Here is a 19,793-nt window from a genome sequence, read left to right as displayed (position 1 = left end):
CTCATAGAGTTTGACATTTCATAATTTCCTTTCTGCACATATTGTTTGCGCTCTGGTGGCAGGACAGGCTTGGTTGAGTACACTACTTGAGCTGCAGACTCTTGATGTCTCAGACCTGCAGTGTGGTGTGTAGAAGTGATGAGTGATGCACAGAGCAGTGACACAGGGCTTGCGTGTGAAGATTCAGACTGGCTCACAATTATCGACATAAAACAGAGGGGAGGGGGCGGGGCTTAAAACACAGATTCCTGACTCACGCACAGGTTAATCACACGCCTTTACGTCTCCAGTCCTGCTCTGCTCCGCTCCGCCACACATGCAATCAGCCTGCGCCAAATGAAAGAGCCAGGACCATGTAAAAACAGAGTTCACACAGGATTCACAGGGACACGGGTAATGTTAGTGGTTATGAGCACTGTCATTATAAAATTGTCTGTTCTGCCTCTGCGTTAATTTGTGGGTTTAGTTTTTCTGGTGACTTCTTTACAGTACTTATGAAACATGACTCTAGGTTTGGGTTCAGGAATAAGTCGGGGCACTGGGGCAGATTTGATGCTTTATTCTGACTTTAAAAATACAGCATTACTAATACAAAAAAACTAATATTTTCTGCATGCATATTATTAATGATAAACAAATAACTGATTGTTAAGATTTGGTTTGGTTGAGCGTTTTAGTACCTTTTAAAATCAAGTTACAAAATAAAAATTGCATCAGTTAAAACAAAAAAAACAAAAAAACAAAAAAAAACAAAAACAAACCTCTGACCAGACTGTGACTTGTTTAGACTTAGACAAACTTATTTAGACACAGTAGGTCACACATCACAATATAATATAAAAACAAAAAGCAAAAAGTGGTAATAATAAATTCAAAATAGATAGCAAAAATATCAAGGTGTCAAATATTTTTACACAATCCTATATGTACAAGTAAAGATAGAAATATAGTAAATACAAAATATATCATGACTATATACAACCTCACTCAAAGATACTTAATCTATTTACGTAGCAATCTTATATTAAACATACTAGATTTCTCTATGTATTTCTGGTCTGGTCCCCACACCCTCTGTCTTGTCTCAAGCCAGACTCAGACAAATTTGTTTATTTAATCATTTTAATGCATAAAAAATGATGAGCTCCTCTATCTAACCTTTTGCAAATGTGTCTCATCTCAAATTAACATAGTTTAGTGCTTTGCTCACAGTCCCCTATGATTTTTGTCTTTCTTTTTTCCTCATCAGCAGCCATATTTGTTTTGATAAGCACAAACCATGCATGTCCCTAATTGGCTAATCCACCTGTCAATCACACCCATCTGAACTCCTGCAGTATAACTGATAATGATCATGCTGTGCGTGATCATGCTCAGATCTTCATATTCATTTAAGTAATGCAATAGTGTATACTCTGGATCCCAGGCAAGAGTTGCAACAGAAGTGCGATAAGAAAATAAATAAATGTATTTCCTTGTTTGTTTTACTGCTTGCACATTACACACACAGTAGCACATTGCTTTTGCAGATATGTTAGTTAAATATTCTGAGCTCTAACCAGTGGTAGGAAACAACACTGAGGCTATGTAACTTTATTTAAATGCACCTGCCATACCTGAACCATTCAGGTTTGAAAATCAGACCTACAAACATTTTCTAATATTTATTCAGCACTTGAACTGAAATATGTGACATTCCTCATTTATTGACACTTCCCTTATCTCTACTATAGACCAACATCATCTGGAAAGCACATGTACATACTGTTACTTCAAAGTGGGTCAACAGCCTGTACAGCAAAATGCATTGATTACATTGACAAGTGCATACTTCACACAGGGGAGCAGTGGTGATGCATTCAGGGTCCGTGCGACAGTTGGTGGTGGTGTGTTCATGTGCAGTGGGTAAAGTGGAGAGTTGACTCCAGTGGAATGTGGAGCTGACTCAGTCCATGTCTGCTCTGCTCTGTGGACTCATTCACACTCACATGGGACAGGAGGAAGGGGACAGGGGGAGGGTCGGGGGCTGTTGCCTCATGTTGTATTTCCGGCTCAACTCTAAGAAATTCAGGGAACTCAGCTCTAGGAAGTGGAAGAATACTTTGGCTTTATACAGTTGTAAAAACTGAGCTAATGTCAGTCAGTTGGTGTAGTGTAGTGCATTTTGATGATAATATTTATCCTAATCCTACCATAATTGTGAATTAAGTCAGACTAGGTGGTGGCAGTCTATTTCCATAGCCACAGCTGCCTTGGGACATACTGATGGACACTTGGCTGCAGTTTTATGTCTAGGTCTTTTTGAACAGTGAACAAATATCTACCTGAACTGAGTAAGTGACAGCTGGATTTAACTGTCACGGTGAATTTGAGCTTCCAGAAGATGACAATTTTAGGCAAAACAGACAGTATACATAAATCCTGATTAAATCTAAACTGTTACCTGGCTTCATGAAAAAATCTCTCTTTTTTCACCATATCAACCAACCCCCTAACTCGAACTTGCCCAAAAACTATATGCAAATCACTGCACACTCTTAGTCTGATTATTGTTGTGGCAACCTCCAAAACTGAAAAGCCAAAAGGGAAGAACAAGATTAGGGTCTGTCTTAGCAGTGGCTCAGTTTGAATTAGGTCAACCTCTAAAAATGTACGATCGTGATGCGGTGGATATGAAGATACATGTTTTAGCTGCCAAAGTGTCAAGTGCAGAGGTGGCTTTGCTGACTTCCTCTGCTCTGCTCAGATATCGGCTCAACGGTCTAAATCTCCCCAGAAATATGTGTATCTGCAACGGATCCTGAGGGTTCTACTGTGACTCGAGTCATTTCTCAAGGATTTAGTTTGTGTGAAGACAGCCATCTTCATCATGTGTCAGTATTAATAATGCAAGCTAGGTTTGCATGTTATTAAGCAACCACTATGGAAAGGTCAGTGTATTTAAAAAAAAAAAAGTGGCAACGTAGTGGATTACAGAGTATGAAGATTATGGGTGTCATCATGATCCTATGTGATCCTAATCGGTTATAAATGCTTAAGTGTCTTATTATGCAGAATATTCACTCAAGATATAGTGATGCCATTTGTAAAACCAGCCTTGTCCACGTGTTTTAACTGGTACTGTCATAAATGTTATCAATAGTATATGGTGTAATTTGACTCACATTGTACGCTCATTTCTGCTGGGAGGACACCATTGGATAAGCTTGATATACCAGTAGTTAAGCAACAAAAACTATTCTAAATCTACATTATTGTTAAAAAATATGAGCTGCATTAAATAAATAGCAGAATGAAACACTTTAGTATTTACTTTGTATCATAATGAGTCATAGAAGTTATTAATTCAACCTTTTTTCAGCTCAGATCTTATCATATAGTCAAAAAATAACCGAAAATCTCCCAGTAGTGCAAAGAAAATGTACATAAGATAAATATGTACATTTTTGAACGATAAGTCAATATAATAATCATAGTGACAGGCTTATATATGGCGTAGCCTCAGTTCTGCTAGGAGACACCACTGAATAACTCTAATATGTATACTTTTTTTTTTTTTGTTCAGAAACAATAAAACAATATCACAATTTACATTACTCAAGTATAACATTTAAATAAATTTTGGTATTCTTTTTCTTGCACAATACACCAAGAATAGTGCAAAGAACAGTAACCATGGTAACTGCAGTATTAATATTAGTAGTACAGTTATTGTAGCGATAACATACATTACATACAGCCAACATGTGTATATTTTTAACAGAAGTATAGGAGTAGAAATGAAATATTGTTTATTTGGATATTTAAATAATTCCATTTCCAACAAATAACCAATAAATACATATAATGCTATAATTTCCTCCTCATTGTACCGCTATATACATGCTCCTAGTTGTTGCTTATTATTATGAGCCTGGGACATGAATGCCTGAGCTGGTATGTGCCCTCCTGACCTCTGCTCCACACTTCCACTCGGAGATGGGAAGTCGGGATGGAGCGGGTCGGAAGACGCGGCCGGAATAGCTCCGGTGTCTGGTAACAGCAGGCAGACAGTGTTTGTAAACTGTGGCCATATGACACACAGGGCTATGTACCAAGCATGTATGAATAGAATACATGTACTCTTATAGCTGACAGGGCTGTGGGTGGCTGAGGTGGAGGAGCCTGCTGGAAAAGTGAATGGAAAACCCTATTAATATCATGGTTGGAGCTAATAATAGTTAATACTTACTGGACAGTCATTAAAGTTGTTTTAACTATGCAACTGTACAATTCCACTTATCGAGTTTGGCAAGTGCACTACTGGGAAATTAGGTCACAGGACTGACCCTCAAATGTGTATCTATTTTTGTAATGGTAAAAATACAGTGTAGGTGACAATATTCTTTAGGCCAATAATACTTAATAAACATGGAGCAACAAATTAATACAGTTGAAATTCAGATTTTTCTTGTAATACCACAGGTATAGTCACAGAAATGATCAGGTACGAGTATGACATCATGGACAATGTAGAATCTGAAAACCATCAATTTATGGGTTTCAGAATGATGAAAAATGGATTGTCTTCAAAATGTCACAGAAGACAAAACTAAAACTAAACTAAACCCCCCCCCAAACTTGGAAAATGTATATCATATAGGTTTGTTCACTCAAATATTCTAATAAATTATAATATGTAAAAAGAAATGGCCAAACCGGATTGAAATTACGTTCATGGCAACATATGTAAAACTGACCATTGCGTGCAAACACTACTGTACTACATTTTGAACTTTTGTTCTTGTACAATTCTGGGTTAACCTCGCAGCCACACATTTTTTTTACCACTTTCATCAATCCTGACTTTCCTGTTTGACTTAAAAAAAAAATAAAAATACATTCAAGATCAAAGCTGCATGCCTTTTTTTTTTCTGCAAACTGAAAACAAATCTCCCAAATTACAGTGGCTTAAACTTGTAGAATGAGGTTTTGCATGCAAAGTTGACATAATTTTTCATTTTGCACCAAACAAAACTAAAAATGTATAACAGCGACAGTGCTGTGTGTTGCACAATCTACTGACCTGTTTTTTCTCCCCCCCAGAGCACATGCAGCAGGATCCAAGTCAAGCGTCACAGATGGAGAGACAGACTGACAGATTCTATAAACTACATGTTCATATATTGTTTACAGTTATATTCAGTGGTATATAGACACTAACATATTGTTCTCCTATAATAACAATGTGTTATTATCAACTAAATCCACTGTACTGTACTGCTTAAAGGTGCACTGTGAGACTTTTTATGAGTCTGTCACCTGGTTATTGTCATACAGATGTTATTGTTTTCTTGGAATGGTCCAGAGAAAGGCAAACAGGTACAAGTATACATATATAGAGTACACCTTGAAGTGTTCCTCTCTTTTATTAATTGCAATTATCTTTCAATGGTCATCGTAAAACTGTCAGATTCTTTTCATTGGAATTGGACTTTGCATGTTTCATAACAAAGACAGACTGAAAACTACATTGACCTGAAAGTCTTTCTATGGGAATAATAAAGCTATTTTAGAGTTTTATCCTAAAATTCATTGATGAGCTATTATTATAGTTATTACTGTAGCAACTTTTCCGCAGTGACCGCACAGAAATGGAGCTAAGGACCATGGAGTGAGCAATTTCCCCTGCTCTTTGCTTTGACATGCTGCTTCAACAAACCACTGCATTTTAGCATGGGAGTTTTGCAGTTCTAGAAATAGTCTACAACATTAGTATAGTTACATCCTCATTAATAAACTTGCATGTTTGTACTGTATCATTATCGATTATGAAACATACAACCAAACAATGCATTTCACATATTGTACAGTTGTAGTCTATATTTGTTATGGTTACATCCCTAATGATAAATTGTTTTGCGTTACATGTACTCGTGCCAATTCTGAAACACGTTCTCCTCCTGCAGCAGTGTCAGCAGTGTGCAGTGTCCCTCTGTTCTACAGTCGTCCAGACTCCGCCCTCTGCCCTCACACTGTGACAGATCAGGTTGGACCAGTCACTCACATCTTCACTTATCTGACAGACTCTGCAAACTCTACTGTCTGAAAACTGACAATTTATGATAACACAACACAATGTTTTCTTTATGCACAGACCCCCTTACACAACCATCCCAGGATATATGACTGGAATGAAATGTTCACTATTTTACCTACTCCATCATCCATCTAGAGCTTACTACAAGAATGTGTAAAATATATATATATATATGTATCTTTTTTGCAATGATACATAATGAGAATGTTCGATCTTAACTTTGGCCAATGCATGCTAATGTTGTGTCCTTGGGCAAGCACTAGGGACATCGTGGCTATTACTGTAGGTTTAGGATATACTGGCAGAAGTGAAGCTCCCCCGTCCCCTCCAGTCACCACCTGTCACCACCCACTCTATCATACACCACATTCATATTAATCTACGTGGGTGAAGTACTAACCAGGCCCAACCTTGCTTAACTCCCGAGGCCAGATGTGATTGGGCATTCTCAAGATGGTACGTTCAAATGCCGCCTGTGTAATAGCTATTCCAGCGACGTTTGTTCCAAGAAGCTGCCACCGATTTGCTGTTAAGGTGCACTATGTACTTTTTCTGCTTGTCACCATGGAGATGTTATTGGTTTGTCTTGCATCAATGTATAGGTTATTTTTCAACAATAGCAAAACTCTGAATAAATGCAACATATATAAGTTTAATGCTTTACTGTAGAATATTAACTTCTCCATTCAGACAGGCAGGTAGGGGACCTTCCACCAGAAAAGTTACATATTGCACCTTTATCTAGAAACAGTAGAACTTTGTCACAGCTTGTTGTTTCACAGGAAAAAATGCAAAATATTGAAACAGGTATGTGTTTGCACAGGCTTTCATAGAACATTTATGGGGATTATAAGATTGAAATCTCAAGTTTGATGCCAACAATTCATATTTTGTAGTAAAAAAAACGAACAGTTCAAATCTGTGTTTTATTGTTAAACGCAGTAGCTGAGATCATGTGTTTTAGCATATATAGTCCACCTTAACTATGTACTCAGTCATCTCTTCTCTTACTCATAAAGCACTTGAGTGGTGAGTGAGTCAATGTGCCGTGAGCCGTATGTCGTGTGTCCCAGAGCGTTCAGGTGCACTGCAGACCTGAGGCAGACCGGCTGGTGCCAAAAGGTTGTAAAGTAATCAGAACTGTAGCAATATATCCAGCTGCCAATCACACGGACGAGGCAGGGAGCGGAGAGGGTGCTGACTTATACACAAAGGCTTGTTCTACAGCACCCATGGGCCAGGCCTCTCTGTCACTGTCACCCGTATAGAGCTATAGAGTTACCATAGACTCAGCACTTTCTAATTCTGACCCGCGCAATACAAAGCTGCTAATCCCTGTCACTGATGCCTGTATTGTATTTATAGTCCAAACTTGGACAATGGTCATTTCATTTGGTCCCCTAGATAGAACGAGATGTTTGATTTGAAGTTTGGATTTACAGGTTTGCGATCTATGTTCAACTTAAGCCATAGTATGTAACTTTTTAGCGGAAAACATGCTAAAATAAAAGTGTGTGTCATTACTGTGATAAAACCTTGCATCCCCACAAACCTCATTCTTATTTGGCTTGGCATTCTCCGTCTCCATTGACAACGTTCCAAAATATGATTTTAACTTTATATTTCCATGGAATCATGCAACTGACTACCAGAAAGTTCCATACTATCACTTTAAATAGCATAGGTATAATACGCTTATTCACTTTATTCTGGAAGTTCCCATTGCCATCCGGGTTGTACTATTTTGCACAACGTTTTGCATGGGACTGTCGAACTTGACCCCAAATAAAAGCTGTTTTAAAGCCTCCCTGAGAATCGGTGCAGTGTTGACTTGTTCATCATAGGAACATTGAACATTTTACACAATGAACCTACTGTAAATCATATTTTAGCAGCAAAGCATTTCCCAGATTCTCTATTGAAATGAATGGTATTCCCGCTTAACCGGAAGTGCCACCACATCGCAAAAGTGGGTGGGGCAGAATAAGGTAATTAGAAAACACAAATGCATGCTTGGGATTAGCTAATATAAATCATGATAAGAAGGCACAAGTCACCAGTTTATCCAAAAACCTTTAAATAATAAAATACATCGTCATGAGTTTCAACCTGCTATTGCATGCAACATTTTGAGGACTTTTGAGGATCATTTTGTCCATAGATATTGGACAAATAGCATTACTGTTTTCAGGTGATTTTTTTCTGACTTGTTTATTGAAATAATAATCAGCTCTTACTGACTTACTTACTGATGAATATGATTAAGTAATACCTGAAAACATGTATCGAAGCACGTTAGCTGTGCCCTCTCATGAGCGTGAGTGTGTAACCCCATGGTGCAACAACACAATAATTGGAATTTCACCACTTCCATATAAACACGTTGCATCACATATAACGTTTTTAATCGTTACCGGTAACAGTTAAATCTAATGCCCGGAGCTGCCCCATGCCTTACTTCAGGTCATAGGGAGATGCCACTGTCGCCAGGGCAACAGTGAAACAAACAGCGTGTGGGTTTTGTGTATGAAACCCTAGACTTAAATGAGTGGGAACAGCTCAGTGTGACCGCTGTGGGAGGTGGGAGCGCTAGGCTCTGTTTAAATCCCTGTTTACCACAATGCAAAGCTCTGTAAACCTGACTTTGCCACATGTTAGTTCAACAGACAGGCCGCCGTACCACACCAGACCTGACCAGCTCTTTCCAACCAGCAGGGCACTCCATAGGTTTGGCCCATTTTCCTTTTTTTTTAAACTTGAAGTTGCATATACTTGCACTTGAATCAAACTCAAGTAAATGGACACAATTTGCAAATCGCAAAGGCTCAATTTTTTGAAAAACTATTCATTTCGTCCACAAACAGCAAAATATTATTCTGCATAAAACAGCCCTAGACAACCCTAGGGTTTGGAAGATAATTTCTTTTGTAAAATGTTGAATTTTGGATGCTGCTATTTAAAGGGCTTCATAATGCCACAGTGCATTCATTACGTTAAATCTAATGCCTGAAGCTGTGCCATGCCTCACTTCAGGTCATAGGGAGATGCCACTCATCACCGGGGCAACAGTGAAACAAACAGTGCGTGGGTTTTGTGTATGAAAAATCCAGAATTTCTCACTTTGAATTTTTTAAAACTCTGAAAAAACATGTTCAATTTCACATTTCACAAAATGTAGTTTTTGAATATTCAAAGCACTTATTTTCAAGGCCTCAAATTCAACAGTCAAAAGAGAGCAAAAAAAAAAGAAAAAGAAAAAGAAAATTTGCAGTGAAAAAAAATTGTGGCTAAGATCCAAGATAAGCAATCAATTGTGTTTGAGTGATGAGTGACAGAGGCAGCTGGTTCTCCTCTGTGGGCGGGGCTTATAGTTAAGAAATCAAAGAGATGAGATTTGATCAGGCTAAGTCTCACCAATCACATTGATCCCCTGCAGCAGGGGTGTCAATGACATTTTCACCGAGGGCCACATCAGCAAAATGGCTGTCCTCAAAGGGCCAGATGTAAAATAAATCTAACTACCTTTTTAACTTTGAATTAACTGTTTCTGTATTTATTATTTATTCAAGTTACAAATATTACATATTCATTTGCATAGATGTAAAAATATGGCTGTGTAACGGCATATCTCTTGATAAATGACATGTTAAGACCATCATAGCTTTTAATATACCCTGTCGAGGGCCACATAAAATGATGTGGAGGGCCACATTTGGCCCGCGGGCCTTTGGACTTGGACACATGTGCCCTACACCATTTCCTGGTTGTTACTACATTAGATCCACTCACTTAGGATCGATTGCTTTTGCCTTGACATCTTGGATCTTTTCATTTTTGAATTTTACATTCTGAATTTAGACTGTTGACTTTGAGGGCTTGAAAACATTTGTACTGGAGATTTAAGATTACTTTTTAAATTATTATACTTAAAAATAGATGTATTTAATTGAATAAAAATGATTCAAATATGTTTTAAAATACATCAAAATAAGAAATTAACAGCATTTAAAATTCTAAATCTGATGAAACAAATTAGCTTCCATACTATATTTTAAAATGTGAACTTTGAACAGAATCCCATCAAAACATAAATCACTAATTAATTGCAATGCTTGTCAGAAAAATCTCAATTAGATCATTTTGTGGTGGTTGTTATAGCGGCCGGATATTAATAATATGAAAAGTAGTTGTCTCGGGGCATGTTCACACCTGTCCTTGTTTAGTTCTGATAGATTTCCTGGTCCAGGTTTAGTTTCAGGTGCCCCAATTTTGTCCCAATATTTATGTTTTTATTTAAAAAAAAAAAAAAAAAAAAAGCTTTCTCAAAAATACTTTACATGCAGAATTTTATATACAGACACAGTAAAAGCTGTAATGAATTTAGTAGAAGTGGGTAATGCCATTAAAGTCATGGTACTATGAGATTAACATTAAGATTAAAATTTTGTGTCATTATTTCCAATGTACTATGGCTATTCTGCATTTACTCACTTGAAGTAAGTACTCAAATCATTATTTGACCACTATTGTATTTTGACAATGGTTAACCTCACCCATTTCTCATGGTCTATTCCTTATTATAAATATATTGGTGTAGTCATTGTGGTCAGTTATGTAATCATAGTCTAACCAGAGCATTTCTTTTTACATTACTGTGTGTCATTGTGGTGATTCAAACAAATCTATTTTGACATATTCAATTAAGAAGAGCCACTCACAACCAGGGATGTCACGATATCAAGCAAATGACACATGGTCCTGTTTCTATGGACTGTGCCTCTTGTTTATTTTGCTGTACAATTTGAGTTGCCATGCTGTTCTCTTACATCCTACACTGTGCTGTAAAGTAAAGTGCTAATAGTTAATATAGAGTGATAGTAGCTCAGCTGGTAGAATTTTCGTCCTTTGATCCGAAAGTTGCTATTCAAAAAGTGCTTCCACCATGAATATTGCTGGTAAAGTGGTTAGATCCACTGGCCCATATTAGTGATCAGATCCCTGTTTGAACTAATGAATACTGTTATGCTGTCTTTGGGCAAGACACTTAAACCTCCTCGCCCTCAGTATCTGTGTACACCGGTGTATGAATGTGTGTGTGAATGGGTGAGTGGTTTCTTGATGTTAAGAGCTTTGAGCGCGCATCAAAATATAGACCTACATATATATATAAATGTGACGATGTGCCATTTTATATTGCTAGGATGTGTTCAGTGACACTTTTTAATAGATTTTCACAATAAAAATCAAGATGGAAATCAAGATTATGAGTAATGCCCTCCAACTACACTGTTAAAAGTACAAATCTATAAACCTTTACTCATGTGGCATTTGGATAAACTGTAATAACCTTTAAGATATGGTGTGAAAATTGCAGACATAAACATAAAATTGCTGTATTATAAACGCAAACAGCAGTTACCATAACAAGTAATCTGAACTTTGAGATTTAGATATCAACCACCCAAAACACTTGATATAAGCCTATATAATCACCTACTGCCTTTGGTCTACATGATGAATACAGAACTAAATCAGTTTGTCAAAATTGAGTAAAAGAACAGAAAGTCACAATAACTTTATATAGCATACATACATATATTTATTTATTTGTAGTTAAAATGTTTTTATATATATAATGACCCAAGAATTCCTAGGTAAGACGATTTTTTTCCCCCTCAAGAGGAAATTTGTTACTGACTGCCTCACAAAACTACATATAAAACACATTTAATTAATTCACTGTAAATAGGTGAAATTAATAAAAGTGCCATAGTCCTATAAACAGTCTCTCTATTTTTTATTTATTTTTTGCTCTTGATTATAATTCATAAATATTTAGATCATAGTTAACACTTCTTTTAAATTTAAAACACTTTTTGGAATACTTGGCAATTTACCTGGCCTTATGACCAATCACGGGATACCTTCAAAGTCCCTGACCAAAAGACACAATATTCTTGATGAAAAATTTAAATAGATGTTAATATTAACCCCTCTGAATAATTATTTGTAATTACGAACTATTAACAATAAAACAATACGCTCACTGTCAGCTCGTGATGCCTGTCAGATATTTCAACATCCTTGGTAGATTGAACTCTTTGGTCTCTTATTCACAGTAGAGGCATGCTCCACTCCCTCCACTCCTGCAGTGACACTTCAGTGCACGATTCCAGGGTCATATGTCACCATTTAGATAATTGCGTCCTCGCACTCTTCCTCCCGTCACTGTGTCTCCAACGGGACAACTGCCCCGGTGTGCCCCTGTCTGCCCCTTTCTTACCCCTTTCCTGCTGCCCCACATGCCAACCAAACTGCATGACTCAAGACTTGTGGTAACAGTGGGTGGCTCTGACTACACCCATGACCTATCTTCTACTGTATATATACACACTGGTATAGTTTCCATTTGAATCACGGCTTAGAAATAGTGTTTAGAAGGAAAGCTTTGTGGATTTGAAAACTATTGCGTTGACATGGCTGTTTGCAGGTCTGTTGTTGAATCACATGGGTTAAGTCAGGGCTCGGCAAACACTGGAACAGAAAGAGAGGGAGTGGTCTAGGATCGTACGAGGGACAGGACAGCACGTACATGAAGCCTATAGACATCGTTATTTCAGTGATTATTACAAAAGACTAGTCCGGTCCGCGCGATTATACGTCACTTCTATGTTTAGGTTGTAATGAGGAGACACTGGAGAGGAATGATGGTTTGAATCTTCCCTACTGCTGTTGTGTCCTTAGGCAATACTCTTCACCCACGTTGCCCTCTCCGGCAAATTGGAACAGGAAAGAAGGAAAGACATATGGAAGACGTTATGCAATTGGTTTGTGATCGTGACCTGAAAGAGAGGGACAAGAAAAGGAACAGGCTAGGAAAAAAAATCTTTGCTTTGCTCCTTTTTCTAATGAAGTATACACATGTAATTTTTGGCATACGAGTTTATACATTTACAACATTGCCATCGTGTCTTTGGGCAAGGCACTTCCATCCACGATCCGTATTGCCTGTATGAACATGTCGATGTGTTTTGAGGCAGCAGGTACAGAACAGCAGCCTAATCTTAATCAGTCGCGTGTGATTGAAGGGTGAATAATATACATCCTATTGTAAATGCAGCTCTAATTTATGTGGCATTTAATGACCTGAATGTGAAGATGAATAGGCGGCTAGACTAGTCATTGTCTATTGTGTCTAATAATAATAATTAATCCGTGCAATTAGCTATTCTTATATGGCGCATGGCAACAGCAAACTTACTATCATGTACTATAAACTCCGTCCTGTTTTGCAGTATTCACCCGACACTCATAATCATGGTGCAAAGGGGACTCAGGGTTCGTGTAACTTCAACACATTGACTTTTATCAACTTCCTATTAGCGCACTTTTGGAGAGGACAGACTAGCCCTGAGCTGCTGCAGTATATTTGTTGGGTGCTGGGTGCTTCCTGTCCCGATAGCAGACAGAAGAGATATCCCTGAAAGGAGCTGTGGGCTGGCAGGATGGACCCCTTCCAATGGGACATAATCTTATCTGCTGTCATGTTGGTATGCACCCATTGCTCCCAGCGGGCCAAAACAACTCCCCCAGCTTTGTAATAGGACTTTATGTACTCTTACACCGAGGGCAATTTGGCTGTATTTGTTTAATTTAAAACAATGTCCAGATATCTGACGTACCATTATTTGAATATATATCAATGCCATATGATCAGAGCTTTAAAGTCATGTAACTACGAGTATGTTGGTTGTGGTATCGGGATGCCATCTCTGTGTACTTACAGACTAAACAGTAGACGGAGAAATGTTCCACTGAGGTCATTTTCACAAAAGTTCTCTTCTCTTCTTTGAAAAATAGATACAGTTTACTTTAAATGTTTATAGAAAAATCAAAGCTGGAAGCGTCTCTTTTATATAAGCGTAGTTGTAATGCCAGACAGTAAGTCATTATAACATCAGTAACATTACATCATTACATTGTGACACAGGCCTAAGATTAAAGGTGCATTATGTAACTTTTCTGGTGTAGGGTCTGCTCGGAGATGTTATTGCTTTACAGATGGTTTTATTGCTCGCAAATACCATAAATTTCTATTGTGAGCGTGGTCGATTCTGCACAAATCTGACTTGTAACTTGTCCAAGTCGTATCACCTACTTGTCTCCAAATATTTAATGGCATATTGTGGGACATTCCAGTCAAAGAAATTACAATCAGATGGTGAACCCTTTAACAGAAAAGTTCCATAGTTGACCTTTAATGTCCCGAGCCTTATTAAAGGTACAGTGGCCCGGTCAATGCTGTGCAAACATGTTTTAATATAAGTGAAACAAGTTTGGACTCCTCTGCATATTTTTAACCAGGCTTTATGACTAAAAATCCAAACAGCATATGTGTGAACAGGGCTATCATTGTTACTGTCTCCTGTTTAGCCACATTTTATTTGCTTACACCCATTCAAAGGTTACAAGCTCACCCACGGTCACCCTGTCTGTCCCCATGTGTCCCCTGAGCGTTCTGACTCATATGTACTCACTGTGTTTGGTAGGATCTGTGGGAACTGTTGTGCGTGTGGGGCTGAAGGTAAACAGTATACTCCTCTTCCTCTGGCCTCCATATAACACCAGATAAGACCTGTGTACGGTGGCCCACAAGGACAAACAATGTGCAACATATCACTTCTCAGCAAACAGGAAAGCACCACAAACAAAGTCCTTACATAAACTGCATATGCACAAGCGCATATCTCTGGGTCAACTGTGGTCGTTTCAGGTAAATCACAGTTTATTGTAATTCCTCGACTTTACAGATGAGATAAGATAGTGAAATAAGTCTTTTGGTAGAACTAATTGGTCTTATTTTCCTATTTACAAAGGTGTTTGGTGGTTGAGCTCTTTCACAGCAGTCAATTAATATGCAATAAAATACAGGTTAAATTGCAATTGTATTAAAATTGAAAACATGCAATCTTATACTGAGTTAAGGTGCCTTGCCACGGACCTGTACCTTACCTGTAACTCGACCTGATGGTGTCACTCTTTCGTCTCCATAGACATAAGTTTAATGCCATATTGTGAAACATTCCAGGCAAAGCAATAACATATCCATGGAGACGAAGGTGGCAGACCCTATACTCAAAACCCTTATAGGTACAAAGGCAAATCAGGCAAAACGCCACTCACCATGTTCCTCAGAGAAATACAAATTCAAACAAAAATATTCTGTGCATGTACCAAGTTTCAAAATTGGCTTACACTTTGTAGTCAAATATCCATGTATTTGAGTAACTTTTTAAAGAAATTGTAGTCTTCAGTGCAGCATCAACATGTTTTTACTCCTACTTGAGTTTTTTTTTTTAAATTGAAGAAAATGTTAAATGTTTTTTACATTACATTTTTACATTAAGTTTCCATCAGATGTTATGTCCTGAAAGTTACTTTTTAAGTTAATCTTACTTGAGTTCAACTTTTGGCTACTCCTCCCACCTCTGCTGATGACCTCACCCAAGATAAGATGCAAATATATTGGTTTATTGCTTTGGTATATTTTCTGCCTGGTTTGCGTTCTCCTTGTATAAACTCAGGGGGCGTTTAGTGTCAGTGTGGCCCTTAGTGTACAACTATATATTCAGCGAAATCTGTTTTTTCACTTTGACCAAGAAGTATCAGCCCATCTCGTCCTGCTGTGGTGTACACCTCCACTCCCCAGGCTCCTGTGGCCCTCCCCATGTTTGGTCTGCAGAGCCACTTCCTGTGAGGGACCAAAGCACTGCTGTCTGTAGGAGTGTGTCGCCAATGTCATGGTAACAGGGCATGAGGAGGAGGTGCACAGAACATCCAAGTCTGTTTATTTTTACACGCTATAAAAAGTTCACTAGTCAAACACCGCAAAGTCTCACTCCATAACCCAGACACCAAGTACACACTGAATCTTATTTAAACATTTGTTTAAAGATGACCGGCATAACCTGAGGGGCTTCACCACCAGCTTGTTGTCATAGAGATGTTATTGCTTTACCTGGAATATGCCACAGTGTGATATTCAAAATCTCCATGGAAAGAAGCATGTGATTTTTTTTTTTTTTTCTTGGTAGTTTTGAGAAATAACACCTATAATTGAATATATGCAAACAGTTTAGCTTAATGACATACTGTGGAAAATTCAAAGCAAAGCAATACCATCTCCATAGAGACAAGGAGGTAGTGGACTATTCATCAGAAAAGTTACACCTTTTGAAGCATGAATGCACATGTTTTATGTGCACACACTATTGTTTGTAATTGCTTCTTTTACATATTATACTTTTCAACACAAAATACAATGTATGTATTTGTATTGTGTCTTATTTATTTATTATAAGTAGTATTTTTTTATTCACATTGCTGTTAAGGATTTCTAAACCACAAAAGAAAATAATTGTACCTCTTGAGCTTCACAAATGCCAAAAACACTTTCTAAGGAACAACTTAAATTTTCAGACATGCCCACCAGCGACGCTAAAAATAAAACGTATTTGACACAACCCATTATTTCCTCTCTGAACTGAGAATATTCTGCGGGTCTAAACATAATTACAGTCTTCATCTTAACCTGACGATGTGAAAGTTTGCTCCACCCCGGGCTAAATTTACATAACCAAAGACACCACAATCACAGCTTTCTGTTTCTATTGCCTGCAAATACCAGCTCAGGCTTTTCTGTTCACTTGTCCTATATAAGACATAGGTGATGTTTTCGTGCACTGCCTTCAGACCCGTTGCAGCAAAATAAAAGCTCTGTCTTTGTACAAATTCACATGTGTTTTTCCATTCAACAAGCAAATGGTTGAATAATGCTGCATTTAACTGTACACACTGCTTAGAAATTGTATTGTTATACCTGAAATGTTCCACTGTATGGGATTAAACGTATCTATCTCAATGGAAACAAGCAGGTCAATGCCAGCAGGCCAAGTTACAGTAAGAATGCATTTTTTTCAAGCAATAAAAGCATCTATAATTGAATAATGAACCTTTCCATCATAAAAATTGTGATGTGCACCTTAAAATAATCTGGTATTTTACAGACTTTATCTTTAAATAAATTACAAAGAGAATAACAAAAGCTTGCCTAATTTCTGTTGATGTAAATCTGTGCAGCTTCGTGCTTTTCATTGTGTTCATTTGTTTACATTTGTTACTCAGACATGAGCACTTTGTTTAGGCCTAATCTCTACTTTCAGTTACAGTCCAGCATTGTTCTTATTATACAAACATTGCAGCTTATATGCACTGCTAAATCTTTGTTCAAATTGGACTTAGCAAGGCAACCATTTACTATTCTCTTTTCGCATGTTACTGTGTTTTCCCATGTTACATTAAATCTGGAATAACATACGCTCAACGTGAGTACTTCTTCGTCTGGTCTCTGTTTCACCCTGAAGGCCAAAGTACTGCATTTCCAGATATACTCAGTGTTATACTATTCTGCACTACATTTAACCCCATACACTTATGCATGTGCACAGCCGTGGAGTTTATTGGCTGGGACCAAAAGGAGCTGGACATTATCAGCGCTCACTTATTCTCTTTAGTCCCTGCCACTGGAGGCTATAGCGCGCAGTGGACCGCAGCGTAGCACAGAGCAGAGCAGAGCAGGGACATGGGTTCACTTAAATCCACATGTGAAGCGAACAAAAGGCAGTCTGACGAAGCACTCAGCCCAGAATGACTCAGGCTCCGTCATGCATACACTTCAATGGAAACTATGTGGATTCCTTTCTTGTATTTGAGGAAAAATGTTTAATTACTGGGTCAGAGATTGTAATCACCAGTGGAAAAAATGTAGCTAGTGTCATTAAGCATTGGTCATTAATTAGGTTTGTAAATATAGTAGTGGCCCATTTTCAGAGTCCTTATGGGGTCATGAAAAATGAAGGTGTCCAATAATATGTGATATATTGTGATGAAATCATGATATTTCAAGCTCACGTCTTTCTTTACTACCCCACTGCCACTCTACCGTTCTACTTATTTTCCATATAGGACAGGGGTGTAAAATTTGTGGCCTGGGAACCAAATGTATGCAGCTCTCAGAGAAGTTTATGTTGGCCCTCAGGTTTCCAGGTGAATTGGCCTAAGAAGTACTTTTTCTACAAGTTTAAAAACCCTCTGCCATAACCTCAACAACATGTTCAATAAGCCTGAAAAATGTGAAGTGGCTTTCTCTAACCTTTAAATTCATTATTTGCTAATCTAAATATCACTGTATTAACCACCAGTATGTTTAAATGTACGGCCACTGACAAAAAAGTTTGACAAAGTTTGGGAAAGCCCCCTCACAGAAACTATGGCCAAATTATGGGATGTACAGCTCAAAGCAGCATTTGGGAACATGTAAAATCTACCAAGAGGAATCACACCCACAACCTCCTTGAACCAATACATTCATATTAAACTGTTCAGCTGTAGTGAGTTTTACTTTTCAGAAGGGGGCCAACTACTTGGAACAATAGGTGTTTTAATATGAAGCAGATTTTGTCACTCTTTGATCCCATTTTGATAGTTTGAACTCATCTATAGTGACCCAGCATGTTCTGTGTAAGAGCTTTACTCCCAAACTCAAATGGAGAAACAAGACATGTTCAGCCCACTCACTCAGTTCATCTGCTGATGGCTGCTGTGGCCCTCATTACACATGTGGTTTATCTCTTTAGTGTGCCGGTGCTTTCTTAACCCCGTGTCTATTGATTTATCCTCTTCTCTGAGTACCCTCCTTTGAAGACAGCTCTCCTGATCTCCTCCACGGACCACATCTGAAATCTTTATCAGCCCAGCTCAGGTTTGTGCATTGGGCCTAATGTTCCCCACGAGCCCAGCTGGAGCAGGAAACTGGAGGAAGTGCAAACTCCCAAAGCAATCACATGTTATTTAAGATTAATAGATTGCTACATTAAGTGAGGCTTTAACTGTCTGCGCTTTCTGGCAACCGGAAGCCTGGCATAGTCACTGCCTGAAAGTGAGACTCTTCTGTTAGCCGTTTGAAATCGAATACAGCCATTACATTTTTGTCATCTTTATTGCTCATTGTAAGGAGATACAATGAGCTGCTTTTGGGTTAATGACAAAGGCAGTTATGGTCTATTAAACCAACAATAGTCTGTGTGCGTGTGCTAAAAGTAAAGCTAAAACTACTCATACGTTTCAACAGGACAGCAGCGGCTCAGTGGTTAGAGCGTTCGCCCCCACAAACTGAAAGCTTGGTGGTTTGATTCCGTTTTGGCGAGTGGACATTTGGGCAAGACACTCCAACCACCTTGCTTATATGAATGTGGTGTCAGCACAACATTGGTTATGGTAATTGGCACAGATTAACTGCCACACTTCAGTCACTCTATCCCCAGAGCAGCTGTGTAAATGAATAATGGTGAAAAAGCGGTTTAAGAAAAATGCATTGTTAATATAATTATAAACATGAACAATAGTGTATAATGTCATTGCAAATAAACCAAAAGCAGTTGGTGAAATGAAACTAGTTTTACCAACCATATCAAACTACAGCGGTTGGAATCTACAGCCTTAACTGACAATAATAACCCAGTATATACAAGGATTAACACCGTTGGCATGGCAATTAACACCTATAATCTGGATTCCCAAACCCATGAACGGAGACTATAATTGTGGTAGAAGTGAACATACTGAGAGAGTTTGCATCTGTCTGTGGACTGAAGCG

General features: G+C 38.1%; 1 protein-coding gene across 1 annotated transcript in view; it reads right to left on the bottom strand.

Moving 5' to 3' along the window:
• The window catches only part of si:ch211-222l21.1 (prothymosin alpha), an 81,963-nt gene extending 63,841 nt beyond the window's left edge, over nucleotides 1–18,122 (bottom strand). The window contains exon 1 of the mRNA XM_055221678.1: nucleotides 18,113–18,122. The gene's annotated coding sequence lies outside the window, so the exon portion shown is untranslated. The remainder of the gene's footprint in view (nucleotides 1–18,112) is intronic.
• Nucleotides 18,123–19,793: the final 1,671 nt, after the last annotated feature.

Source organism: Periophthalmus magnuspinnatus, chromosome 5 (assembly GCF_009829125.3).
Source record: "Periophthalmus magnuspinnatus isolate fPerMag1 chromosome 5, fPerMag1.2.pri, whole genome shotgun sequence".
NCBI lineage: Eukaryota > Metazoa > Chordata > Actinopteri > Gobiiformes > Gobiidae > Periophthalmus > Periophthalmus magnuspinnatus.
The sequence above is the reverse complement of the archived record's forward strand: the minus strand, read 5'-3'. Positions and strand labels throughout refer to the sequence as shown.